The sequence below is a fragment of the Taudactylus pleione genome, unplaced genomic scaffold (genome assembly GCF_031769625.1).
Source record: "Taudactylus pleione unplaced genomic scaffold, aTauple2 ptg000032l, whole genome shotgun sequence".
NCBI lineage: Eukaryota > Metazoa > Chordata > Amphibia > Anura > Myobatrachidae > Taudactylus > Taudactylus pleione.
In genome coordinates this window covers 16,460,733-16,476,601 of record NW_028284434.1, presented here as the reverse complement: position 1 = coordinate 16,476,601, position 15,869 = coordinate 16,460,733, and positions in this window count along the sequence as shown.

Below are 15,869 nucleotides of genomic sequence, written 5' to 3'. Positions count from 1 at the left end.
CCAAATGTCAGTTTTTTCTGACACTCTCAATTAGGACCACTTTTCTGCTGTTCTCTATAATGGATTTTTGGGAAGGCATTACTCAGGGTAGTGGATGAATTTAGACTTGGGTTTGTTTGATTAGGTTGCTTTTGTTCCAAGATAGGTACTTTTGGGGTTTAGGTTACTGAGAAAGTTACCGTGTTACCTCACAAATCCTCCATTGTAGAGATAGGTAGTTCCAACTTGTTGCGCAGCATCAGTAGGAGCAGATGTACTCACTGTGGCTTCACTTGGGTGCACCAAGATGGCTGGCCAGTGCAGGCAGTAGTGGCGCTGGGCTCTTTCTAGAGGGGGCTAATGCAACAGCCAGGGGAGCCCTTTGGCAGCACAGAAGACCTGCCAAAGAAAGAAGACACCGGGAAAGTCCTGGATGGGTGGCGGCCATAAAGAAGAGCTTAAAGGCCGCCGCCCTCCAGGTGAAGACACCGGAGAAGTCCTGGGGAAGTGGCAGCCATGCAAAAGAGCTTAAAGGCTGCCATCCCCCAGGTGATGGTACAGAAAAATAAAATTTTAAAACAATTAGTGTCTGTTTTTTCTATAAATTTCTTTTACAGGGATACTATAGGTATCAGCGGAGCTCTTTATGCCGTGCTTGTTGGTACTTGTGGTTCTCTAAGTACCAGCATGTGGGGAAGACTTGCTGGGGCCTGTAGTGCTTCTGTAAAAGACAATAAATTATATCTTTCTTATGCACTAAACATTACATAATCAACTCGGCACCCACCAGCCTGGGCTTGGGGTGCCCTGGAGAGGGGGAACCCTTTATTGGAGGAAGTCCCCAGGCATTCCCGGCCTGGGGGATGACTAGCGGTCATTGTTGATGCTTCGGCCGGGGGTCCCAGTAAAAGCGCTTTCCTTGCTGTGGAATTAGCCCCCGCTAGAAAAAGTTTGGTGCTATCTCTTGTAAAAACATATGGACCCGTCGCATATTTTTCACCTGTATTTCCAGGACCGACTCAAAGCCCATTTCTGGTTACGCTGAATACGGGGGCCCCCTACATCTTTTGTCCTCCTGTATTTTGGCAACCAGGACTGGTTCTAAAAAGCCTGGTGCTGGTTGTGCTTAACATGGAGGACCCTATGTCATTTGTCCCATGTATTTAGCACAACCAGTACTGGGTGTCCAAAGCCCGCTGGTAGTTGTTGTTTTTTTGGGGGGGCCATACCCTGAATAATAGCTACCGAATAAAACAAACCCCAAGTCTAAATTCGCTACATAGACGGCATGTGTGTATTCCAATAAGCACACAATTTTGTGAATTAGCATTTACACCATTTTGTGAGTGACAGCAATTTCACTCTGTGAGAGTACTGAATCTGCAGTTAACCACAGGGTGTGATGGCATACCATATTTTTTTGCGCAAGGAACACTTCCATTAAGGTGATCGGAATTTCATTTTTTTTTTAGTTTAAGTGGCAAAAATTCAGTAGGTTTTGTGAAATTTCAGATCATGTCTAAGAATCCTTAATGGGACATGTGAAACCGTAAGGTTTTTTGTCTAAGGAATATATATATACAGTATATATATATATTTATATATATATATATATATATATATATCTGTGTATGTGCCTGTGTCACTGGATAAATGTTTCTGTGTACCTACAGTATATATGCGTCTGTGTAACTGTAAATATCTGTCTGTATATGTTTTTGTGTAACTGTATACTGTTTATGTGTTTGTACATGTTTTTATGTAACTGTATATGCTGTATGTCTGTACCTATATTTGTTTCAGTGTAACTGTATAAATGTGTATGTGTATATAGGTTTCTGAAACTGTATATTTGTGTCTGTGTATATGTCTGCATAATTACATATGTGTGTAACTTTCTTTTTTTAAAAACACCATGTTTTTTCTAGTGGGCTGCAGTGATTTGCCTTTATTTTTTAGTGCCATTAGCTCCTTTCTGTCTCTTTTCTGTGCAGGATATTTATTGGGTTCACTCTCCCTGTTTTTATGTAGATATTGGGCTTCGGTGTCAAAGTCCTAAACAGCATTGCACTCACATTTCCCAAACATGAGACCTGTGGGTGTTTAAAGACACTTTTGGATTGAGGTGGGAAATGTGACTATTTGTGATTTGGCGTTTTGTCCCCAATCTTATACTACAAAATCTCTTTTGCCTAATTCCAGTATCTGTGTTAAATCAACCTGCAAACAGAGAGAGGTGTAATGTGATATATATGCATTTTACTGCATCGCAGGAACATTATTAAAACTCTAGGTTTGTCCAAGTGGGACCATTCCATCCAACAATATGTGAGGTCAACGGCCAAGCAATATTTATTTATGAATTATTCACCCATAATTTCACCTCAGGACAACTGTGAAGTTGTCTTTACCACAAAACATTTACTCAAGATAGGGTGAAGTAAAATATTTATGTTAGGTATGGACATTTTACTTAGGCAAAACTACCTGTATATGTGCATGTATAATGTATAGCAGGAACATATTATCACACCTCTAACTTTTTCCAGGTGGGCCTTCTCCAATGAACAAAATGTGAGGTCAACAGCCAAGCATACTACATTGCTGGACTATTAGAAGGTCACCTTCAGTCCAAACTTCTACTTGGGACAACTGTGAGGTCATCTTTACCACAAAACATATACTAAAGAAACAAGTTGAGTCACCTGCCTCTGCTGACACCACAGGAGCAAAGCTTGGACCTGGAGGAGAAGCACAAGATAAGAAAACACAGGACAGGTAATTAATTATTATTAATTACTGGTAACTCCCAGGCTGGACCCTTGTTCTAGGCCTGCAGAGGTGTGATAATATGTTCCTGCTATACATTCATACTGTTAGGGCTCACCTAGGAAACCACATGAATTCCTAGAATCAAGCTAGAGAGGTCTTCACCTATAGCAGCTGCCATTTCCATAGAGTTTTATATTCTCACAAGTACTTAGATGCCCCCCAAGACATAAGCTCAAGATAGTAGGAGCTTAAGTAAGAAACGAGGTGGCTGCAGAGAGTTAAGCGTGAGTAGCAACGGGCAGTAAAGTAACCTGAGGCAGATAATTGTACAGGTAGTTATAGACCAGAGACTGAGACAGACTGAGTAAAGGTATGCCAGGAACACATGTTAAACTATCAACTGAGTGTAGTTATGCAGCAGCAGTCTGGCTGAGGGCATCAGAATCAGAAGACAACTGGTGTATCTGTGTAACTGTATATATGTGTCTATGTAACAGTTTATATGTATCTGTAACTGTAGTTATGTGTCTGTAACAATATGTATGTCTGAGTTACTGTATATATATATAAATATGTCTGTATATATGTATCACTGTAACTATATGTGTCTGTAACTGTATACATGTGTCTGTGTAACTATATGTTCTGTGTACCTGTATATATCTTTGTAACTGTATATGTCTGTCTGTGTATAAGTTTCCATGTCACTATGTATATTATAAGGGCACAGTCGTGCCCTTATATTAAGGCTGAATTTAAAAAAACTGAATTCTCCCCTAGAGAACTCCCGAGGAAGGGCATGGTGATTAAGGGGCTACACCTCCAAAGTTATCGGAGGTACTGTGCTGAAATTTAGCATGGGCGGGTAGAACTGTCGCTCGTGCTGCATTCCAAATTTCATGGAAAAAACATAAATAAATAGGTTTTGGAAGTAATCTGAATTTCCAAATGTCAGTTTTTTCTGACACTCTCAATAAGGACCACTTTTCTGCTGTTCTCTATAATGGATTTTTGGGAAGGCATTACTCAGGGTAGTGGATGAATTTAGACTTGGGTTTGTTTGATTAGGTTGCTTTTGTTCCAAGATAGGTACTTTTGGGGTTTAGGTTACTGAGAAAGTTACCGTATTACCTCACAAATCCTCCATTGTAGAGATAGGTAGTTCCAACTTGTTGCGCAGCATCAGTAGGAGCAGATGTACTCACTGTGGCTTCACTTGGGTGCACCAAGATGGCTGGCCATTGCAGGCGGTAGTGGCGCTGGGCTCTTTCTAGAGGGGGCTAATGCAACAGCCAGGGGAGCCCTTTGGCAGCACAGAAGACCTGCCAAAGAAAGAAAACACCGGGAAAGTCCTGGATGGGTGGCGGCCATAAAGAAGAGCTTAAAGGCCGCCGCCCTCCAGGTGAAGACACCGGAGAAGTCCTGGGGAAGTGGCAGCCATGCAAAAGAGCTTAAAGGCTGCCATCCCCCAGGTGATGGTACAGAAAAATAAAATTTTAAAACAATCGGTGTCTGTTTTTTCTATAAATTTCTTTTACAGGGATACTATAGGTATCAGCGGAGCTCTTTATGCCGTGCTTGTTGGTACTTGTGGTTCTCTAAGTACCAGCATGTGGGGAAGACTTGCTGGGGCCTGTAGTGCTTCTGTAAAAGACTATAAATTATATCTTTCTTATGCACTAAACATTACATAATCAACCCGGCACCCACCAGCCTGGGCTTGGGGTGCCCTAGAGAGGGGGAACCCTTTATTGGAGGAAGTCCCCAGGCATTCCCGGCCTGGGGGCTGACTAGCGGTCATTGTTGATGCTTCGGCCGGGGGTCCCAGTAAAAGCGCTTTCCTTGCTGTGGAATTAGCCCCCGCTAGAAAAAGTTTGGTGCTATCTCTTGTAAAAACATATGGACCCGTCGCATATTTTTCACCTGTATATCCAGGACCGACTCAAAGCCCATTTCTGGTTACGCTGAATACGGGGGCCCCCTACATCTTTTGTCCTCCTGTATTTTGGCAACCAGGACTGGTTCTAAAAAGCCTGGTGCTGGTAGTGCTTAACATGGAGGACCCTATGTCATTTGTCCCATGTATTTAGCACAACCAGTACTGGGTGTCCAAAGCCCGCTGGTAGTTGTTGTTTTTTTGGGGGGGCCATACCCTGAATAATAGCTACCGAATAAAACAAACCCCAAGTCTAAATTCGCTACATAGACGGCATGTGTGTATTCCAATAAGCACACAATTTTGTGAATTAGCATTTACACCATTTTGTGAGTGACAGCAATTTCACTCTGTGAGAGTACTGAATCTGCAGTTAACCACAGGGTGTGATGGCATACCATATTTTTTTGCGCAAGGAACACTTCCATTAAGGTGATCGGAATTTCATTTTTTTTTTAGTTTAAGTTGCAAAAATTCAGTAGGTTTTGTGAAATTTCAGATCATGTCTAAGAATCCTTAATGGGACATGTGAAACCGTAAGGTTTTTTGTCTAAGGAATATATATATACAGTATATATATATATATATATATATATATATATATATATATATATATCTGTGTATGTGCCTGTGTCACTGGATAAATGTTTCTGTGTACCTACAGTATATATGTGTCTGTGTAACTGTAAATATCTGTCTGTATATGTTTTTGTGTAACTGTATACTGTTTATGTGTTTGTACATGTTTTTATGTAACTGTATATGCTGTATGTCTGTACCTATATTTGTTTCAGTGTAACTGTATAAATGTGTATGTGTATATAGGTTTCTGAAACTGTATATTTGTGTCTGTGTATATGTCTGCATAATTACATATGTGTGTAACTTTCTTTTTTAAAAAACACCATGTTTTTTCTAATGGGCTGCAGTGATTTGCCTTTATTTTTTAGAGCCATTAGTTCCTTTCTGTCTCTTTTCTGTGCAGGATATTTATTGGGTTCACTCTCCCTGTTTTTATGTAGATATTGGGCTTCGGTGTCAAAGTCCTAAACAGCATTGCACTCACATTTCCCAAACATGAGACCTGTGGGTGTTTAAAGACACTTTTGGATTGAGGTGGGAAATGTGACTATTTGTGATTTGGCGTTTTGTCCCCAATCTTATACTACAAAATCTCTTTTGCGTAATTCCAGTATCGGTGTTAAATCAACCTGCAAACAGAGAGAGGTGTAATGTGATATATATGCATTTTACTGCATCGCAGGAACATTATTAAAACTCTAGGTTTGTCCAAGTGGGACCATTCCATCCAACAATATGTGAGGTCAACAGCCAAGCAATATTTATTTATGAATTATTCACCCGTAATTTCACCTCAGGACAACTGTGAAGTTGTCTTTACCACAAAACATTTACTCAAGATAGGGTGAAGTAAAATATTTATGTTAGGTATGGACATTTTACTTAGGCAAAACTACCTGTATATGTGCATGTATAATGTATAGCAGGAACATATTATCACACCTCTAACTTTTTCCAGGTGGGCCTTCTCCAATGAACAAAATGTGAGGTCAACAGCCAAGCATACTACATTGCTGGACTATTAGAAGGTCACCTTCAGTCCAAACGTCTACTTGGGACAACTGTGAGGTCATCTTTACCACAAAACATATACTAAAGAAACAAGTTGAGTCACCTGCCTCTGCTGACACCACAGGAGCAAAGCTTGGACCTGGAGGAGAAGCACAAGATAAGAAAACACAGGACAGGTAATTAATTATTATTAATTACTGGTAACTCCCAGGCTGGACCCTTGTTCTAGGCCTGCAGAGGTGTGATAATATGTTCCTGCTATACATTCATACTGTTAGGGCTCACCTAGGAAACCACATGAATTCCTAGAATCAAGCTAGAGAGGTCTTCACCTATAGCAGCTGCCAGTTCCATAGAGTTTTATATTCTCACAAGTACTTAGATGCCCCCCAAGACATAAGCTCAAGATAGTAGGAGCTTAAGTAAGAAACGAGGTGGCTGCAGAGAGTTAAGCTGGAGTAGCAACGGGCAGTAAAGTAACCTGAGGCAGATAATTGTATAGGTAGTTATAGACCAGAGACTGAGACAGACTGAGTAAAGGTATGCCAGGAACACATGTTAAACTATCACCTGAGTATTTTTATGCAGCAGCAGTCTGGCTGAGGGCATCAAAATCAGAAGACAACTGGTGTATCTGTGTAACTGTATATATGTGTCTATGTAACAGTTTATATGTATCTGTAACTGTAGTTATGTGTCTGTAACAATATGTATGTCTGAGTTACTGTATATATATATAAATATGTCTGTATATATGTATCACTGTAACTATATGTGTCTGTAACTGTATACATGTGTCTGTGTAACTATATGTTCTGTGTACCTGTATATGTCTTTGTAACTGTATATGTCTGTCTGTGTATAAGTTTCCGTGTCACTATGTATATTATAAGGGCACAGTCGTGCCCTTATATTAAGGCTGAATTTAAAAAAACTGAATTCTCCCCTAGAGAACTCCCGAGGAAGGGCATGGTGATTAAGGGGCTACACCTCCAAAGTTATCGGAGGTACTGTGCTGAAATTTAGCATGGGCGGGTAGAACTGTCGCTCGTGCTGCATTCCAAATTTCATGGAAAAAACATAAATAAATAGGTTTTGGAAGTAATCTGAATTTCCAAATGTCAGTTTTTTCTGACACTCTCAATTAGGACCACTTTTCAGCTGTTCTCTATAATGTATTTTTCGGAAGGCATAACTGAGGGTAGTGGATGAATTTAGACTTGGGTTTGTTTTATTAGGTTGCTTTTGTTCCAAGATAGGTACTTTTGGGGTTTAGGTTACTGAGAAAGTTACCGTATTACCTCACAAATCCGCCATTGTAGAGATAGGTAGTTCCAACTTGTTGCGCAGCATCAGTAGGAGCAGATGTACTCACTGTTGCTTCACTTGGGTGCACCAAGATGGCTGGCCAGTGCAGGCGGTAGTGGCACTGGGCTCTTTCTAGAGGGGGCTAATGCAACAGCCAGGGGAGCCATTTGGCAGCACAGAAGACCTTCCAAAGAAAGAAGCCACCGGGAAAGTCCTGGATGGGTGGCGGCCATAAAGAAGAGCTTAAAGGCCACCGCCCTCCAGGTGAAGACACCGGAGAAGTCCTGAGGAAGTGGCAGCCATGCAAAAGAGCTTAAAGGCTGCCATCCCCAGGTGATGGTACAGAAAAATAAAATTTTAAAACAATCGGTGTCTGTGTTTTTTCTATAAATTTCTTTTACAGGGATACTATAGGTATCAGCAGATCTCTTTATGCCGTGCTTGTTGGTACTTGTGGTTCTCTAATTACCAGCATGTGGGGAAGACTTGCTGGGGCCTGTAGTGCTTCTGTAAAAGACAATAAATTATATCTTTCTTATGCACTAAACATTACATAATCAACCCGGCACCCACCAGCCTGGGCTTGGGGTGCCCTGGAGAGGGGGAACCCTTTATTGGAGGAAGTCCTCAGGCATTCCCGGCCTGGGGGCTGACTAGCGGTCATTGTTGATGCTTCGGCCGGGGGTCCCAGTAAAAGCGCTTTCCTTGCTGTGGAATTAGCCCCCGCTAGAAAAAGTTTGGTGCTATCTCTGGTAAATACATATGGACCCTTCGCATATTTTTCACCTGTATTTCCAGGACCGACTCAAAGCCCATTTCTGGTTATGCTGAATACGGGGGCCCCCTACATCTTTTGTCCTCCTGTATTTTGGCAACCAGGACTGGTTCTAAAAAGCCTGGTGCTGGTTGTGCTTAATATGGAGGACCCTATGTCGTTTGTCCCATGTATTTAGCACAACCAATACTGGGTGTCCAAAGCCCGCTGCTAGTTGTTGTTTTTTTGGGGGCCATACCCTGAATAATAGCTACCGAATAAAACAAACCCCAAGTCTAAATTCGCTACATAGACTGCATGTGTGTATTCCAATAAGCACACAATTTTGTGAATTAGCATTTACACCATTTTGGGAGTGACAGCAATTTCACTCTGTGAGAGTACTGAATCTGCAGTTAACCACAGGGTGTGATGGCATACCATATTTTTTTGCGCAAGGAACACTTCCATTAAGGTGATCAGAATTTCATTTTTTTTTTAGTTTAAGTGGCAAAAATTCAGTAGGTTTTGTGAAATTTCAGATCATGTCTAAGAATCCTTAATGGGACATGTGAAACCGTAAGGTTTTTTGTCTAAGGAATATATATATACAGTATATATATATATATATATATATATATATATATATATATATATATCTGTGTATGTGCCTGTGTCACTGGATAAATGTTTCTGTGTACCTACAGTATATATGTGTCTGTGTAACTGTAAATATCTGTCTGTATATGTTTTTGTGTAACTGTATACTGTTTATGTGTTTGTACATGTTTTTATGTAACTGTATATGCTGTATGTCTGTACCTATATTTGTTTCAGTGTAACTGTATAAATGTGTATGTGTATATAGGTTTCTGAAACTGTATATTTGTGTCTGTGTATATGTCTGCATAATTACATATGTGTGTAACTTTCTTTTTTAAAAAACACCATGTTTTTTCTAGTGGGCTGCAGTGATTTGCCTTTATTTTTTAGTGCCATTAGTTCCTTTCTGTCTCTTTTCTGTGCAGGATATTTATTGGGTTCACTCTCCCTGTTTTTATGTAGATATTGGGCTTCGGTGTCAAAGTCCTAAACAGCATTGCACTTACATTTCCCAAACATGAGACCTGTGGGTGTTTAAAGACACTTGTGGATTGAGGTGGGAAATGTGACTATTTGTGATTTGGCATTTTGTCCCCAATCTTATACTACAAAATCTCTTTTGCCTAATTCCAGTATCGGTGTTAAATCAACCTGCAAACAGAGAGAGGTGTAATGTGATATATATGCATTTTACTGCATCGCAGGAACATTATTAAAACTCTAGGTTTGTCCAAGTGGGACCATTCCATCCAACAATATGTGAGGTCAAAAGCCAAGCAATATTCATTTATGAATTATTAACCCGTAATTTCATCTCAGGACAACTGTGAAGTTGTCTTTACCACAAAACTTTTACTCAAGATAGGGTGAAGTAAAATATTTATGTTAGGTATGGACATTTTACTTAGGCAAAACTACCTGTATATGTGCATGTATAATGTATAGCAGGAACATATTATCACACCTCTAACTTTTTCCAGGTGGGCCTTCTCCAATGAACAAAATGTGAGGTCAACAGCCAAGCATACTATATTGCTGGACTATTAGAAGGTCACCTTCAGTCCAAACGTCTACTTGGGACAACTGTGAGGTCATCTTTACCACAAAACCTATACTAAAGAAACAAGTTGAGTCACCTGCCTCTGCTGACACCACAGGAGCAAAGCTTGGACCTTGAGGAGAAGCACAAGATAAGAAAACACTGGACAGGTAATTAATTATTATTAATTACTGGTAACTCCCAGGCTGGACCCTTGTTCTAGGTCTGCAGAGGTGTGATAATATGTTCCTGCTATACATTCATACTGTTAGGGCTCACCTAGGAAACCACATGAATTCCTAGAATCAAGCTAGAGAGGTCTTCACCTATAGCAGCTGCCATTTCCATAGAGTTTTATATTCTCACAAGTACTTAGATGCCCCCCAAGACATAAGCTCAAGATAGTAGGAGCTTAAGTAAGAATCGAGGTGGCTGCAGAGAGTTAAGCTGGAGTAGCAACGGGCAGTAAAGTAACCTGAGGCAGATAATTGTACAGGTAGTTATAGACCAGAGACTGAGACAGACTGAGTAAAGGTATGCCAGGAACACATGTTAAACTATCACCTGAGTGTAGTTATGCAGCAGCAGTCTGACTGAGGGCATCAGAATCAGAAGACAACTGGTGTATCTGTGTAACTGTATATATGTGTCTATGTAACAGTTTATATGTATCTGTAACTGTAGTTATGTGTCTGTAACAATATGTATGTCTGAGTTACTGTATATATATAAATATGTCTGTATATATGTATCACTGTAACTATATGTGTCTGTAACTGTATACATGTGTCTGTGTAACAATATGTTCTGTGTACCTGTATATGTCTTTGTAACTGTATATGTCTGTCTGTGTATAAGTTTCCGTGTCACTATGTATATTATAAGGGCACAGTCGTGCCCTTATATTAAGGCTGAATTTAAAAAAATGGAATTCTCCCATAGAGAACTCCCGAGGAAGGGCATGGTGTTTAAGGGGCTACACCTCCAAAGTTATCGGAGGTACTGTGCTGAAATTTAGCATGGGCGGGTAGAACTGTCGCTCGTGCTGCATTCCAAATTTCATGGAAAAAACATAAATAAATAGGTTTTGGAAGTAATCTGAATTTCCAAATGTCAGTTTTTTCTGACACTCTCAATTAGGACCACTTTTCTGCTGTTCTCTATAATGGATTTTTGGGAAGGCATAACTGAGGGTAGTGGATGAATTTAGACTTGGGTTTGTTTTATTAGGTTGCTTTTGTTCCAAGATAGGTACTTTTGGGGTTTAGGTTACTGAGAAAGTTACCGTATTACCTCACAAATCCGCCATTGTAGAGATAGGTAGTTCCAACTTGTTGTGCAGCATCAGTAGGAGCAGATGTACTCACTGTGGCTTCACTTGGGTGCACCAAGATGGCTGGCCAGTGCAGGCGGTAGTGGCGCTGGGCTCTTTCTAGAGGGGGCTAATGCAACAGCCAGGGGAGCCCTTTGGCAGCACAGAAGACCTGCCAAAGAAAGAAGACACCGGGAAAGTCCTGGATGGGTGGGGCCATAAAGAAGAGCTTAAAGGCCACCGCCCTCCAGGTGAAGACACCAGAGAAGTCCTGGGGAAGTGGCAGCCATGCAAAAGAGCTTAAAGGCTGCCATCCCCCAGGTGATGGTACAGAAAAATAAAATTTTAAAACAATCGGTGTCTGTGTTTTTTCTATAAATTTCTTTTACAGGGATACTATAGGTATCAGCGGAGCTCTTTATGCCGTGCTTGTTGGTACTTGTGGTTCTCTAAGTACCAGCATGTGGGGAAGACTTGCTGGGGCCTGTAGTGCTTCTGTAAAAGACAATAAATTATATCTTTCTTATGCACTAAACATTACATAATCAACCCGGCATCCACCAGCCTGGGCTTGGGGTGCCCTGGAGAGGGGGAACCCTTTATTGGAGGAAGTCCCCAGGCATTCCCAGCCTGGGGGCTGACTAGCGGTCATTGTTGATGTTTCGGCCGGGGGTCCCAGTAAAAGCGCTTTCCTTGCTGTGGAATTAGCCCCCGCTAGAAAAAGTTTGGTGCTTTCTCTGGTAAATACATATGGACCCTTCGCATATTTTTCACCTGTATTTCCAGGACCGACTCAAAGCCCATTTCTGGTTACGCTGAATACGGGGGCCCCCTACATCTTTTGTCCTCCTGTATTTTGGCAACCAGGACTGGTTCTAAAAAGCCTGGTGCTGGTTGTGCTTAATATGGAGGACCCTATGTCATTTGTCCCATGTATTTAGCACAACCAGTACTGGGTGTCCAAAGACCGCTGCTAGTTGTTGTTTTTTTTGGGGGGCCATACCCTGAATAATAGCTACTGAATAAAACAAACCCCAAGTCTAAATTCGCTACATAGACTGCATGTGTGTATTCCAATAAGCACACAATTTTGTGAATTAGCATTTACACCATTTTGTGAGTGACAGCAATTTCACTCTGTGAGAGTACTGAATCTGCAGTTAACCACAGGGTGTGATGGCATACCATATTTTTTTGCGCAAGGAACACTTCCATTAAGGTGATCAGAATCTCATTTTTTTTTTAGTTTAAGTGGCAAAAATTCAGAAGGTTTTGTGAAATTTCAGATCATGTCTAAGAATCCTTAATGGGACATGTGAAACCGTAAGGTTTTTTGTCTAAGGAATATATATATACAGTATATATATATATATATATATATATATATATATATATATCTGTGTATGTGCCTGTGTCACTGGATAAATGTTTCTGTGTACCTACAGTATATATGTGTCTGTGTAACTGTAAATATCTGTCTGTATATGTTTTTGTGTAACTGTATACTGTTTATGTGTTTGTACATGTTTTTATGTAACTGTATATGCTGTATGTCTGTACCTATATTTGTTTCAGTGTAACTGTATAAATGTGTATGTGTATATAGGTTTCTGAAACTGTATATTTGTGTCTGTGTATATGTCTGCATAATTACATATGTGTGTAACTTTCTTTTTTTAAAAACACCATGTTTTTTCTAGTGGGCTGCAGTGATTTGCCTTTATTTTTTAGTGCCATTAGTTCCTTTCTGTCTCTTTTCTGTGCAGGATATTTATTGGGTTCACTCTCCCTGTTTTTATGTAGATATTGGGCTTCGGTGTCAAAGTCCTAAACAGCATTGCACTCACATTTCCCAAACATGAGACCTGTGGGTGTTTAAAGACACTTTTGGATTGAGGTGGGAAATGTGACTATTTGTGATTTGGCGTTTTGTCCCCAATCTTATACTACAAAATCTCTTTTGCCTAATTCCAGTATCGGTGTTAAATCAACCAGCAAACAGAGAGAGGTGTAATGTGATATATATGCATTTTACTGCATTGCAGGAACATTATTAAAACTCTAGGTTTGTCCAAGTGGGACCATTCCATCCAACAATATGTGAGGTCAACAGCCAGCAATATTCATTTATGAATTATTCACCCGTAATTTCACCTCAGGACAACTGTGAAGTTGTCTTTACCACAAAACATTTACTCAAGATAGGGTGAAGTAAAATATTTATGTTAGGTATGGACATTTTACTTAGGCAAAACTACCTGTATATGTGCATGTATAATGTATAGCAGGAACATATTATCACACCTCTAACTTTTTCCAGGTGGGCCTTCTCCAATGAACAAAATGTGAGGTCAACAGCCAAGCATACTACATTGCTGGACTATTAGAAGGTCACCTTCAGTCCAAACGTCTACTTGGGACAACTGTGAGGTCATCTTTACCACAAAACATATACTAAAGAAACAAGTTGAGTCACCTGCCTCTGCTGACACCACAGGAGCAAAGCTTGGACCTGGAGAAGAAGCACAAGATAAGAAAACACAGGACAGGTAATTAATTATTATTAATTACTGGTAACTCCCAGGCTGGACCCTTGTTCTAGGCCTGCAGAGGTGTGATAATATGTTCCTGCTATACATTCATACTGTTAGGGCTCACCTAGGAAACCACATGAATTCCTAGAATCAAGCTAGAGAGGTCTTCACCTATAGCAGCTGCCATTTCCATAGAGTTTTATATTCTCACAAGTACTTAGATGCCCCCCAAGACATAAGCTCAAGATAGTAGGAGCTTAAGTAAGAAACGAGGTGGCTGCAGAGAGTTAAGCTGGAGTAGCAACGGGCAGTAAAGTAACCTGAGGCAGATAATTGTACAGGTAGTTATAGACCAGAGACTGAGACAGACTGAGTAAAGGTATGCCAGGAACACATGTTAAACTATCAACTGAGTGTAGTTATGCAGCAGCAGTCTGGCTGAGGGCATCAGAATCAGAAGACAACTGGTGTATCTGTGTAACTGTATATATGTGTCTATGTAACAGTTTATATGTATCTGTAACTGTAGTTATGTGTCTGTAACAATATGTATGTCTGAGTTACTGTATATATATATAAATATGTCTGTATATATGTATCACTGTAACTATATGTGTCTGTAACTGTATACATGTGTCTGTGTAACTATATGTTCTGTGTACCTGTATATGTCTTTGTAACTGTATATGTCTGTCTGTGTATAAGTTTCCGTGTCACTATGTATATTATAAGGGCACAGTCGTGCCCTTATATTAAGGCTGAATTTAAAAAAACTGAATTCTCCCCTAGAGAACTCCCGTGGAAGGGCATGGTGATTAAGGGGCTACACCTCCAAAGTTATCGGAGGTACTGTGCTTAAATTTAGCATGGGCGGGTAGAACTGTCGCTCGTGCTGCATTCCAAATTTCATGGAAAAAACATAAATAAATAGGTTTTGGAAGTAATCTGAATTTCCAAATGTCAGTTTTTTCTGACACTCTCAATTAGGACCACTTTTCTGCTGTTCTCTATAATGGATTTTTGGGAAGGCATTACTCAGGGTAGTGGATGAATTTAGACTTGGGTTTGTTTGATTAGGTTGCTTTTGTTCCAAGATAGGTACTTTTGGGGTTTAGGTTACTGAGAAAGTTACCGTATTACCTCACAAATCCTCCATTGTAGAGATAGGTAGTTCCAACTTGTTGCGCAGCATCAGTAGGAGCAGATGTACTCACTGTTGCTTCACTTGGGTGCACCAAGATGGCTGGCCAGTGCAGGCAGTAGTGGCGCTGGGCTCTTTCTAGAGGGGGCTAATGCAACAGCCAGGGGAGCCCTTTGGCAGCACAGAAGACCTGCCAAAGAAAGAAGACACCGGGAAAGTCCTGGATGGGTGGCGGCCATAAAGAAGAGCTTAAAGGCCGCCGCCCTCCAGGTGAAGACACTGGAGAAGTCCTGGGGAAGTGGCAGCCATGCAGAAGAGCTTAAAGGCTGCCATCCCCCAGGTGATGGTACAGAAAAATAAAATTTTAAAACAATCAGTGTCTGTTTTTTCTATAAATTTCTTTTACAGGGATACTATAGGTATCAGCGGAGCTCTTTATGCCGTGCTTGTTGGTACTTGTGGTTCTCTAATTACCAGCATGTGGGGAAGACTTGCTGGGGCCTGTAGTGCTTCTGTAAAAGACAATAAATTATATCTTTCTTATGCACTAAACATTACATAATCAACCCGGCACCCACCAGCCTGGGCTTCGGGTGCCCTAGAGAGGGGGAACCCTTTATTGGAGGAAGTCCCCAGGCATTCCCGGCCTGGGGGATGACTAGCGGTCATTGTTGATGCTTCGGCCGGGGGTCCCAGTAAAAGCGCTTTCCTTGCTGTGGAATTAGCCCCTGCTAGAAAAAGTTTGGTGCTATCTCTTGTAAAAACATATGGACCCGTCGCATATTTTTCACCTGTATATCCAGGACCGACTCAAAGCCCATTTCTGGTTACGCTGAATACGGGGGCCCCCTACATCTTTTGTCCTCCTGTATTTTGGCAACCAGGACTGGTTCTAAAA